Source organism: Schistocerca piceifrons, chromosome 8 (assembly GCF_021461385.2).
Source record: "Schistocerca piceifrons isolate TAMUIC-IGC-003096 chromosome 8, iqSchPice1.1, whole genome shotgun sequence".
In the NCBI taxonomy this organism is placed as follows: Eukaryota; Metazoa; Arthropoda; class Insecta; order Orthoptera; family Acrididae; genus Schistocerca; species Schistocerca piceifrons.
Window position 1 is genome coordinate 302,222,787 of NC_060145.1, and position 13,084 is coordinate 302,235,870.

The 13,084-nt window shown below is 48.7% G+C and overlaps 1 protein-coding gene across 3 annotated transcripts in view; it reads left to right on the forward strand.

The window, feature by feature from the left end:
* Positions 1 to 13,084, forward strand: part of LOC124711537 — a 54,155-nt gene that overhangs the window by 18,282 nt on the left and 22,789 nt on the right. The gene's annotated exons all lie outside the window — the stretch shown is intronic.

Here is a 13,084-nt window from a genome sequence, read left to right on the forward strand (position 1 = left end):
GATACTGGGCGCATCGCAACGTTTCGATAGTTTCTTTTTATGTCAAAACTGAAGACTTGACACCTCTTTGCCAGTCCAGCTTCTATGAATGTCTTTGTTACGAGTGTCAATTCCTATTCCTCGACATGCCTTTGCCCGTCCAGCTACAATGATTGTTCGTTTTAGGGCTGTTCGTTCACGTCCAAGGGAACTGCCTTCTTTGGTAAAACTTTGAACATAGCTGCTAAGGCTCAGTGACCGTGTCAGAATTATATTGGAACAAATAAGCCCTCGGTCACAAATATTAAGTCAAAATTGACCTGGTTTCGACGCTACTACGAGCGACGTCTTCAAAATTGTTGCAACCCTTGTTCCCAGTACGAGCAGCCCTTTGCGGCTCGCCACCTCACAACTGTTCATGACGTCGCCTTTCCGGCTTAGATCTTTTTTAATACACTCCCGGAAATTGAAATAAGAACACCGTGAATTCATTGTCCCAGGAAGGGGAAACTTTATTGACACATTCCTGGGGTCAGATACATCACATGATCACACTGACGGAACCACAGGCACATAGACACAGGCAACAGAGCATGCACAATGTCGGCACTAGTGCAGTGTATATCCACCTTTCGCAGCAATGCAGGCTGCTATTCTCCCATGGAGACGATCGTAGAGATGCTGGATGTAGTCCTGTGGAACGGCTTGCCATGCCATTTCCACCTGGCGCCTCAGTTGGACCAGCGTTCGTGCTGGACGTGCAGACCGCGTGAGACGACGCTTCATCCAGTCCCAAACATGCTCAATGGGGGACAGATCCGGAGATCTTGCTGGCCAGGGTAGTTGACTTACACCTTCTAGAGCACGTTGGGTGGCACGGGATACATGCGGACGTGCATTGTCCTGTTGGAACAGCAAGTTCCCTTGCCGGTCTAGGAATGGTAGAACGATGGGTTCGATGACGGTTTGGATGTACCGTGCACTATTCAGTGTCCCCTCGACGATCACCAGTGGTGTACGGCCAGTGTAGGAGATCGCTCCCCACACCATGATGCCGGGTGTTGGCCCTGTGTGCCTCGGTCGTATGCAGTCCTGATTGTGGCGCTCACCTGCACGGCGCCAAACACGCATACGACCATCATTGGCACCAAGGCAGAAGCGACTCTCATCGCTGAAGACGACACGTCTCCATTCGTCCCTCCATTCACGCCTGTCGCGACACCAATGGAGGCGGGCTGCACGATGTTGGGGCGTGAGCGGAAGACGGCCTAACGGTGTGCGGGACCGTAGCCCAGCTTCATGGAGACGGTTGCGAATGGTCCTCGCCGATACCCCAGGAGCAACAGTGTCCCTAATTTGCTGGGAAGTGGCGGTGCGGTCCCCTACGGCACTGCGTAGGATCCTACGGTCTTGGCGTGCATCCGTGCGTCGCTGCGGTCCGGTCCCAGGTCGACGGGCACGTGCACCTTCCGCCGACCACTGGCGACAACATCGATGTACTGTGGAGACCTCACGCCCCACGTGTTGAGCAATGCGGCGGTACGTCCACCCGGCCTCCCGCATGCCCACTATACGCCCTCGCTCAAAGTCCGTCAACTGCACATACGGTTCACGTCCACGCTGTCGCGGCATGCTACCAGTGTTAAAGACTGCGATGGAGCTCCGTATGCCACGGCAAACTGGCTGACACTGACGACGGCGGTGCACAAATGCTGCGCAGCTAGCGCCATTCGACGGCCAACACCGCGGTTCCTGGTGTGTCCGCTGTGCCGTGCGTGTGATCATTGCTTGTACGGCCCTCTCGCAGTGTCCGGAGCAAGTGTGGTGGGTCTGACACACCGGTGTCAATGTGTTCTTTTTTCCATTTCCAGGAGTGTATGTGACTTGTAAGTACTGCATCTTTTATTAATGTACTATATACCTAATATGTTTTAGAATAGTTAGTCTAATTCTGAAGACGACGCTCATAGTAGCGTCGAAACCAGGTCAATTCTGACTTAATATTTGTGGCCGAGGGCTTATTTGTTCCAATATAATGCCTTCTTTGGTATTCATTATCGCATTATGTACAACCTTAGAGAATTTCAAATGCGACTTATAATTCTTCAGTACTTCACCATTCCACTTTTTTCCACATTGTTTCTTCAGGACAATTCTCTTCATCTTCAGCCATTACTAAATTCTGATCCGAGAGTATGTGTGCTCCTCGACACGTCTTTAGTACTTGATTTTTAAATCTCCGTCTAACCATGACGTAATTAAGCTGAAATCTTCGTGTGTTTCTGAACATTTTTCTCCTATTATGATTTCTGAATTGAATATTCGCTATCTGGACCCGTCGTGTAGAGGTAGCCACTTTGATTAGTGACCGAAACGTCATCGGTCCAGGGTTCGAAAACCACCACCGCACAAATTTCGAAAAAAGTCATCAGCGTTGGCGGCCCAAAATTTCCAGCAGAAGAAGTCACATCATTCTGCCAACGGCCTTGTCAAAGAGGCCGGAGGAGCGGACATAGATTCAAGGTATTCTCTTGCCCATAAAGGCGAAAGAATCAGCAATGGGCAACGGCGTGAGGCTGCTGAGAGCATTGGAAACCACTGCCATTATAGACACCAATGTGTATCCACACACGTGGCCTGTAATTGAGAGAGTATCCGTGCGGTTCTAGGCGCTACAGTCTGGAATCGAGCGACCGCTACGGTCGCAGGTTCGAATCCTGCCTCGGGCATGGATGTGCGTGATGTCCTTAGGTTAGTTAGGTTTAATTAGTTCTAAGTTCTAGGTTACTGATCACCTCAGAAGTTAAGTCGCATAGTGCTCAGAGCCATTTGAACCATTTGTAATTGAGAAAGTGTCATGATGATCTCTCCAATGGCAAAAGATTCCGCAATAGTCCTCCATTAGGAACTCCGTCAGGGGATTTCCAAGGTGCAGGTGACCGTGAGAGAAAGACTGAATAAGCAACGAAAGGATAAAGTTCTAGGAGTCGGAGCCTGGAAGGTCAGAAGTTTTAACGCGTTAGCGAAGATAGAAAATCTGAAAAGGGAATCTAGATACAGTGGGGAGTCAGTGAAGTGAAATGGAAAGAAGACATGGATTTCTGGTCATACGAATATCTAAAGTAGTAGAAACTGGTATAACGGCAGTAGGATTCGTTATGAATAGGAAGGTAGGGCAGAGAATGATTTACTGTGATAGGGTTTTCTCATCAGAGTCGACAGCCAACCAACACCGACAACGATAATTCAGATATACATGCCGACGCCACAAACTGAACCTGAAGAGACGCAGAAAGAATATGAGGATACTGAACGGGTAATTCAGTACGAAAAGCACTCCGTCTTCGGCCACAAGTGGCCCATCGGGACCATCCGACCGCCGTGTCATCCTCAGCTGAGGATGCAGATAGGAGGGGCGTGTGGTCAGCACACCGCTCTCCCGGTCGTTATGATGGTTTTCTTTGACCGGAGTCGCTACTATTCGGTCGAGTAGCTCCTCAATTGGCATCACGAGGCTGAGTGCACCCCGAAAAATGGCAACAGCGCATGGCGGCTGGATGGTCACCCATCCAAGCGCCGACCACGCCCGACAGTGCTTAACTTTGGTGATCTCACGGAAACCGGTGCATCCACTGCGGCAAGGCCGTTGCCCAATTCAGTACGAAAAGGGGGATGAAAATCTGACAGTCATGGGGGACTGGGATGCGGTTGTAGGAGAAGGAGTCGAAGAAAGGCTTACGGGAGACTATGGGCTTTGTGCTATGAGTGGGAGAGGGGAAAGACTAATTGAGTTTGTACTGTGGCGGTCTGTAAAAAAGTGCTTTCTACTGCCAACGGCGTGCGCCACTGTACGAAACGTCACTCCATTCTTATAAGACAAAATGTTGCGCTGTTGCTCCAGTACAGCACATCGGAAGTTATACAGTACAGCGATTTCTAGTTGTCTCTTCCTAGGAAGCAACATCTGACTTCACAAAACATTCTAGGGGCGGCAGGGAAAATCAGAAGTCATTGTGAAAGTAGAAGGATAAGTTGGACGCGAGGCGTCAGTTAAATAGTTTGTGCATAATCACTCCAGACACAGTGTTTGCACAAACAAGCAAAGCGATTACGTATGGTGTGCGTAAGTATTTCAGTCAACGTTAGCCCAAGTATATGTAGGCTATCCTCACCTTACACAACCTTCTATATTGGCCAGTATTATAATCATTTTAACAATAGGCAGAAGCGGGATAAGCGTTCAGGTTAGCGATAAAAAACCAACGTTAAACATCCAACTTGTAAAAGAATTCCGTAAATGGTACAGACAAATCGTTCAACTGTTTACCTTCCTAAGCTTGTCGACTGTGAAAGGTGGCTACACTGAGTCACAGCGCCAGAGATTGCGCCAATGAGTATTTTTCCGCCGCCTCCACTGGGGCAGTGGTAATTCAGAGGTTGCCGTGGGCAGTGCTTGTTGAGAGGATGTCGATAGCAGTACTAGTTGAGGGCATGTCGTGTTCAGTTGTTCTGTTGGGCGAGACAGCAGATATTGTTCGATTGGGGATGTTGCAATGATCACGGTGTATTTTTCGTCAATGTATAGGAAGGTAACAAAAAAAAATGTTATTTCAAATTTCCTAAATAACAATGCCTCTTGGTCACAGGTTCAGTCAACAAAGCATCTGGCTTTTGTTCCTGTATTAGACTGTAATTCTGGTTTCTATGTGCAGTTATAGTATTTCTGTTTTTTTTAATTACTTCATTGTAAAAGGTGTTTAAAATATCTTGTCGTATTGAGGAAGAACCGCGCCAGATGTGTACGTTGAATCACACTTCCACACACAGAACAGTTACACTTGTGCTTTGTTGTTTCGTAGCTTTTATAGTTGCTGGGGACTTAATTAATCAATTGTGTTAACGGAAATTTCCTTTCATTCTTTATTGTTATTCTAAGCAGTCAGACTGCGTATTAATACTACTCAGGGCCAACCGGTTACGAGACTTCGTAACCAGACATACAGCTACTAAAAATATTTTCATTTAATATTTAATTAAGCCCCCATGCAACTGTTAACGGAAACTCTGTAGCCATGTCACCGATCATAAGCGTATGCTGTAGTGAATGTATAATTACTTCTTTCGTATCGTCCTCTTAAGGTAAACTTAATTCTCTCTCTCTCTCTCTCTCTCTCTCTCTCTCTATATATATATATATATATATATATATATATATATATATATATATCACAAATTCTCTTTTCAAAGAGAAACACAGTAATATCGTTTAACCAGATTGATTACCATCAGTTAATTACCAAACGAAATCATCTTTGTCTTCCAAAGATAAACTCTCTCTTTAAATTTTCCTTCTTATTCGTCAAAATAAACAGTCCTATTATTTCATGCCAAACTGAATAATACATAACACTATCACATAATACCGTACGCTTATAAGGCAGATTTAATTATCTTTCAGCCAGCGTAGCAGCCCTTTCATTCTGTTAACACAAACTACTGCAGATTTTCGTAGATTTTAAAGTACGAGTGCTGTGATCAAAGTTGTGGTGTCACCGCCAGACACCACACTTGCTAGGTGGTAACTTAAATCGGCCGCAGTCCATTTAGTACATGTCGGACCCGCGTGTCGCCACTGTGTAATCGCAGACCTAGCGCCACCACAAGGCAGGTCTCATGATACGATATTGCACTCGCCCCAGTTGTACGGACGACCTAGCTAGCGACTAGATGTATGAAGCCTTTCTCTCTCATTAGCCGAGAGACAGAATAGCCTTCAGCTAAGTTAATGGCTACAAACTAGCAAGGCGCCATTAGCCTTACAGTGATTGTAATTAAAGTCTCCTGTGTATAGTCAAGAGCGATGTACCACAATGATTGATTAAAGATAAGTATTAATCCAGCTATGTACTTTTCTTCATAGCATTAATTACGTAGCCTGTTCCAGTACTTCACGCCCGTCTGCGTTAGTCTAGCGTGCATTTTCAGCCATCTCGAACTACAAGGTGTTGGCCCAGCTGCCGACACATCACATGGCGACGAGTCTACAAAGGATCTTGTGTTTTACTTTGCCATAATTTATTTGTGTCATGGCTTCGCCACATTCTCCAGATGTACTGTCCGAATTTTATCGCTTGCAGAATCAGCAGACGCAGGCGTTATTGGATGCCCTTGGACAGCTCGTCCAGGGTCAACGTGCCATTCAAACCGATGCGGCCGCCGCCGCTTCACCGGTACCGCAGCCACAACCTGCCGTTGCACCACCATTTCGAAGTTTTGATGAAACCCACGAGACTTGGCGGGAATGGTCCCGCCAGTTTGCCTTCCACCTCGCCGCCTACAGAATTCAAGGTAATGAGCGGCAGCCGTTTTTGCTTTCTTGTGTCGGTGTGTCCACCTACCGTGTGATAGTGAAATTGTTTCCCCGACGCGACGTAGCAACTCTGTCCTATGAGGAAATTTTGTCTGCTTTAGATGCCTATTTCAAAGAAACAGTTAATGTGGTTGCAAAACGGTATACGTTTTTTCGTACAAAACGTACGGCCGGTCAAACTAATAGGGAGTGGGTAGCAACATTGCAAGGACTTACTAGGGACTGTGCCTTTGACTGTGACTGTGGTCTTTCTTATTCAGATACAATGGTACGTGATGCAATTGCACAGAACGTTTCTGATGTTCGCATACGGGAACAGATATTGAAACTAGTTAATCCCTCCCTTCAACAAGTGATGGACATATTGGATAGACAAGACACACTTGACTGTGCTCAGGAATCTTTTGAAACTTCGCCAGCAGTGTGTAACATTAACCGGCCCGCCGGGCGAGCTGCGCGGCCCGGTCAACTGCCCTCGTGCAAACAAACGCAGCTGCCGCCGCGCTATAAGCCACGTGTGCCGCGCCAGCCCACAAATGCAGTGAAATCATGCCCGCGGTGTGCTACTAGACATTCGCGTGAACATTGCCCGTCACGCCAAGCTATTTGCTTTTTCTGTAATAGGAAAGGACATGTTCAAAGTGTTTGCCAGAAAAAGCTCCGATCAGACAATCACAATCATTCCAGGCCCTTTGCTTCGCGCCGGAATCGAACCAAGGACGCTCAGGATCGTGGACCTTCGCCCATGGACATTCATGTAGTTAATTCCACTTCGTCCAGTGACACTTTCTCTAACAGTGACTGTGTTCGTCCCACAAAAACTGTGCGTCGACGTCGCCGGAAATCACGTCAATTAGCAAGTGATTCTGTACCAGTGTCTGTTCAAATTGCACAAAACAGTCGCTCTTGTCGTCAGCAGGACAATAAACTTTTTGTGGACTTAAACTTTGAAGGCAAAGTGATACCGTTCCAGCTCGATACCGGAGCTGATGTTTCATTGCTCAATCACGACACGTACAAACAACTGGGCGCACCTCCGTTGCGTGCCGCAAATATTCAGTTAAAAAGTTATTCCGGACAGACAATTCCTGTGTTAGGACAGTGCAGCCTTCTTGCCACATATAAGGGACAATCAAAACTTGTGTCATTTTATGTTCTTCGTTCTTCTTCTGCAGTGCTGCAGGTGCTATCAGTGACTCAAACTGTGCCTACAGACAGTGGTTCTAGTGTATGTGAAGAATTTGCAGACATTATTGCACCGGGCTTAGGTTGCGCTAAAAACTATGAAGCACATTTGGAACTGAAGGTCAATGCGCAACCGAAATTTTTCAGAGCGCGCAATGTTCCCCACGCATTGCGTGATGAGGTCGCAAGAACATTAAACGATATAGACTCACAAGGTGTGAGTGAATGTGCGCAATGCCTCTTCTCTTTCAGCTCCGCTTCATCGCGTACGCCGTAAAGGTGTTCCGTTCGTCTGGACGACGGAATGCGAACGCGCCTTTCGCCAGTTGAAATCGGCGTTGCTTTCTAATACTTGCCTCACGCCTTTCGATCCCCAGAAACCCCTTTTGTTGAGGGTAGATGCATCGGATTTCGGGATCGGTGCTGTGCTTGCGCACAAAGTTGGCGCCCATGATCGCCCTATTGCCTTTGCGTCAAAATTGCTCTCATCTGCGCAAAGAAATTATTCCCAGATAGAGAAAGAAGCTTTGGCTCTCGTGTTTGGTGTTACTAAGTTCCATGATTACTTGTATGGTCGTCATTTTACCATCATCACAGACCACAAACCTTTGACATCGCTTTTTCATCCGAACAAGCCTGTACCTCCGCGTACAGCGCAGAAATTCATTCGCTGGTCTATTTTCCTCTCGCAGTACCGCTACGATATCTTGTATCGGTCCACTGCTACGCACGGAAACGCCGATGCGTTGTCCCGTTTGCCGGTTGCTGAGGATAAAGCATTCGATTCTTCCGAACTTGCTTGCCTGTTCATTGATTCGGAAACCGATGAAGTGGTCGACTCGTTTCCGATTGATTTTCGTCGTGTCGCTACCGCCACAGCTGCTGACCCTGTCCTTGCTACTGTTTTACGTTTTGTTGCTACGCACTGGCCTTTGTCACAGTCTCGGATCGAGGATCCGTTGGTTCGCCGATTTTTTGCTCACAGGGAGAGACTTTTTGTTCGACGTGGTGTTTTGTTGTTGCGTTCTGATAATTATCAGTCCAGAGTCGTGGTCCCACGTTCGTTACAGTCCTCTGTTTTACGGCTTCTTCACCAAGGACATTGGGGTATAGTGCGAACGAAACAACTTGCTCGTCAGCACTGTACTTGGTTCGGAATCGATGCTGCGATTACGAATATGTGTTCTTCTTGCATGGCGTGTGCCGAACAACAATCCGCACCGCCGCGGAAAGTCTTTGCATGGCCAAAAGCCACTTCCCCTTGGCAACGCTTGCACATTGATTTTGCTGGCCCATTCTGGAATGCTCGATGGTTGGTTCTGGTCGACGCCTTCAGTAATTTTCCTTTTGTTGTCCGGATGTCTTCCACGACGTCCTCCGCCACCATCCAAGCGTTGTCTGCTATCTTTTGCATTGAAGGTCTTCCGCAGACTATTGTTTCCGACAATGGCCCACAATTCATGTCCGCAGAATTTCAGTCATTCTGCCAGGCCAATGGTATTCAACATCTGACATCCGCGCCGTTTTCGCCTCAGTCAAACGGTGCCGCTGAACGATTGGTCCGGACTTTCAAGTCACAGATGTTGAAATTGAAAGAGTCGCATTCTCGGGAGGACGCATTGTTGCTCTTTTTGTCTTCGTATCGCTCTCAGCCCCGAGATGGTCGCTCGCCGGCTGAGTTGCTCCATGGTCGTCCTCATCGCACCTTGATGTCTTTGCTGCATCCGCCGCATCAGGTTCCTTTGCAGCGGCAGACTCCTGCTTTTGCTCCAGGCGACGTTGTATTTTATCGCAACTATCGAGGTTCACGGCGTTGGCTCGCAGGGCGCATTCTTCGCTGCCTCGGCCGCGCGATGTATTTGGTTTTGGGGGCCTCTGGTGAGGTGCGTCGGCATCTCAATCAGCTGCGCCTCTGTCGTCACACGGGTTCTGCCGCTCCCCGTCTGCTTTCAGCGACGGTGCCGTCCGGTCAGCGCCCTGGGGACCCATCTACTGGCTCGCCTCATCCCCAGGTGTTACCGACGATGCCTTCCATTTTGCCCCATGGCGACGCGCCGCCGCAGCAGCCGCCGCCGCCGCCGCCGCAGCAGCCGCCTGTTCTCCCGCCGGCGCCGCCCGCATTCGACGCTTCGCTGCAGCCGCCAAGCGCCTCCCAGGGTCACGCGCCGCCGATCGCTTCCCGTGACCAGCTGTCCTCCGCCATGGAACTCCCGCCCGCTCCGGACCACATGACGTCATCGCGCGTCGGCTACCCCGACGCAATGGAGGTCGACCCTTCGGCCCCTCCTGTTTCTTTACGGGCGCATACACCGCATGTTGACGTGCACCCTGGACTAGGTTTTCAGGGGTTTCCTAGCTCCCCTCGGACCGAATGGCCGGGTGCGGGTGGCACAGCCTCGCCTGTTGTTAGGCTCCCCACCTCATCGCATACGTCAACATGGGGTCCTCCCCACGGCGGGCGGAAGCCTTATCTCACGACCGTTCGCCGATTTGCGGGGGAGGAATATGGTGTCACCGCCAGACACCACACTTGCTAGGTGGTAACTTAAATCGGCCGCAGTCCATTTAGTACATGTCGGACCCGCGTGTCGCCACTGTGTAATCGCAGACCTAGCGCCACCACAAGGCAGGTCTCGTGATACGGTATTGCACTCGCCCCAGTTGTACGGACGACCTAGCTAGCGACTAGATGTACAAAGCCTTTCTCTCTCATTAGCCGAGAGACAGAATAGCCTTCAGCTAAGTTAATGGCTACGAACTAGCAAGGCGCCATTAGCCTTACAGTGATTGTAATTAAAGTCTCCTGTGTATAGTCAAGAGCGATGTACCACAATGATTGATTAAAGATAAGTATTAATCCAGCTACGTACTTTTCTTCATAGCATTAATTACGTAGCCTGTTCCAGTACTTCACGCCCGTCTGCGTTAGTCTAGGGTGCATTTTCAGCCATCTCGAACTACAAGGTGTTGGCCCAGCTGCCGACAGATCAAAAGTTAAACATCCTTTCCCACTATACGGTAAGAGCAGAACAACAAAAACAAAACAAACATCCTAAATGTCACCGTCGCTTTGATCGATAACCTTACATTGACAATAATTCAAAAATTACGAAGCTAAACCTCTTCAGGCGTCGGCGATACACGTCTTAGGCGAAACATTTAATCAGCAATTCGACTTGTATTAGCTTCCAAGCCTCAGTATTGCTACGCGCTTTATATTGATGGTTGCTTGAGTTCTATCAACTTTCAAACAACAAAATCTGGCTAAAGTGCGATTTCAATTACTTTTAGGCAACAGCTTGAACGCTAGCTAAGCAAAATCTGGCAATATTTCTGTTAGTGCCACATCATGCATAACTCTATCACACTATTCAATAACATGAACCTGCAACCATCCAATTACCTCTGGGAGTGCGAAACAGTAAACTAACAGGTCATCATAGAAAATCGGACGAATCCGATACGATAAAATACCACTCCAATAGCAAACACTAACAATTGGACTTCCTATTCTATACAGGTGACCCTACGTCCCTATAAAAACTAATGTCCCCTCTTACCAACTTAAAATCTTACAAATCGCGCTCGTCACAACAAATATATTTAGCAGGAGCGGAACTCTACTTTTCGAACCTAATGATACAAAAATTTATTGTAGGTCTTCAAGGGATTTCATTCGAAGTCAGTAAGATCTGTGGTAGCCATCTGCATCTCGACTGACCACACAGTAAATCTGCACCATAACTTGTCTGTCCCAACAGACGTCAACTCCGAATCTCTGCTGAACTCTCTCCTATGATCAGCGATACACGCAATTCTGCTACGAAATTACTCTAAGTATCTGTCTCGTGCCGCTCTAGCGAACAACTGCCTAGCCTCCATGCAAAATACAATAGGGAACTATCAAAAATGACAAATGCGTAGCGCAACTTCGACTTCTGACAATTCATTTGGAATCACCTGCCAGTGATGTCGTGTTAGTGGCCAGCTGCTACGCAGCGTCTTATCATCTATGAGAGTCTGCGCTGTCCGTTGCCTGATTTCTGCTATTTCCTGCTTTCTCACAATGGACATGGACGTGGAATGATTATATATGAAGTGGAATGATCATATAAAATTAATTGTTGGTAAGGCGGGTGCCAGGTTGATGAGATTCATTGGGAGAGTCCTTAGAAAATGTAGTCCATCAACAAAGAAGGTGGCTTACAAAACACTCGTTCGGCCTATACTTGAGTATTGCTCATCAGTGTGGGATCCGTACCAGGTCGGGTTGACAGAGGAGACAGAGAATATCCAAAGAAGAGTGGCACGTTTCGTCACAGGGTTATTTGGTAAGCGTGATAACGGTACGGAGATGTTTAGAAAACTCAAGTGGCAGACTCTTCAAGAGAGGCGCTTTGCATCGCGGTGTAGCTTGTTGTTCAGGTTTCGAGAGGGTGCGTTTCTGGATGAGTTATCGAATACACTCCCGGAAATTGAAATAAGAACACCGTGAATTCATTGTCCCAGGAAGGGGAAACTTTATTGACACATTCCTGGGGTCAGATACATCACATGATCACACTGACAGAACCACAGGCACATAGACACAGGCAACAGAGCATGCACAATGTCGGCACTAGTACAGTGTATATCCACCTTTCGCAGCAATGCAGGCTGCTATTCTCCCATGGAGACGATCGTAGAGATGCTGGATGTAGTCCTGTGGAACGGCTTGCCATGCCATTTCCACCTGGCGCCTCAGTTGGACCAGCGTTCGTGCTGGACGTGCAGACCGCGTGAGACGACGCTTCATCCAGTCCCAAACATGCTCAATGGGGGACAGATCCGGAGATCTTGCTGGCCAGGGTAGTTGACTTACACCTTCTAGAGCACGTTGGGTGGCACGGGATACATGCGGACGTGCATTGTCCTGTTGGAACAGCAAGTTCCCTTGCCGGTCTAGGAATGGTAGAACGATGGGTTCGATGACGGTTTGGATGTACCGTGCACTATTCAGTGTCCCCTCGACGATCACCAGTGGTGTGCGGCCAGTGTAGGAGATCGCTCCCCACACCATGATGCCGGGTGTTGGCCCTGTGTGCCTCAGTCGTATGCAGTCCTGATTGTGGCGCTCACCTGCACGGCGCCAAACACGCATACGACCATCATTGGCACCAAGGCAGAAGCGACTCTCATCGCTGAAGACGACACGTCTCCATTCGTCCCTCCATTCACGCCTGTCGCGACACCAATGGAGGCGGGCTGCACGATGTTGGGGCGTGAGCGGAAGACGGCCTAACGGTGTGCGGGACCGTAGCCCAGCTTCATGGAGACGGTTGCGAATGGTCCTCGCCGATACCCCAGGAGCAACAGTGTCCCTAATTTGCTGGGAAGTGGCGGTGCGGTCCCCTACGGCACTGCGTAGGATCCTACGGTCTTGGCGTGCATCCGTGCGTCGCTGCGGTCCGGTCCCAGGTCGACGGGCACGTGCACCTTCCGCCGACCACTGGCGACAACATCGATGTACTGTGGAGACCTCACGCCCCACGTGTTGAGCAATGCGGCGGT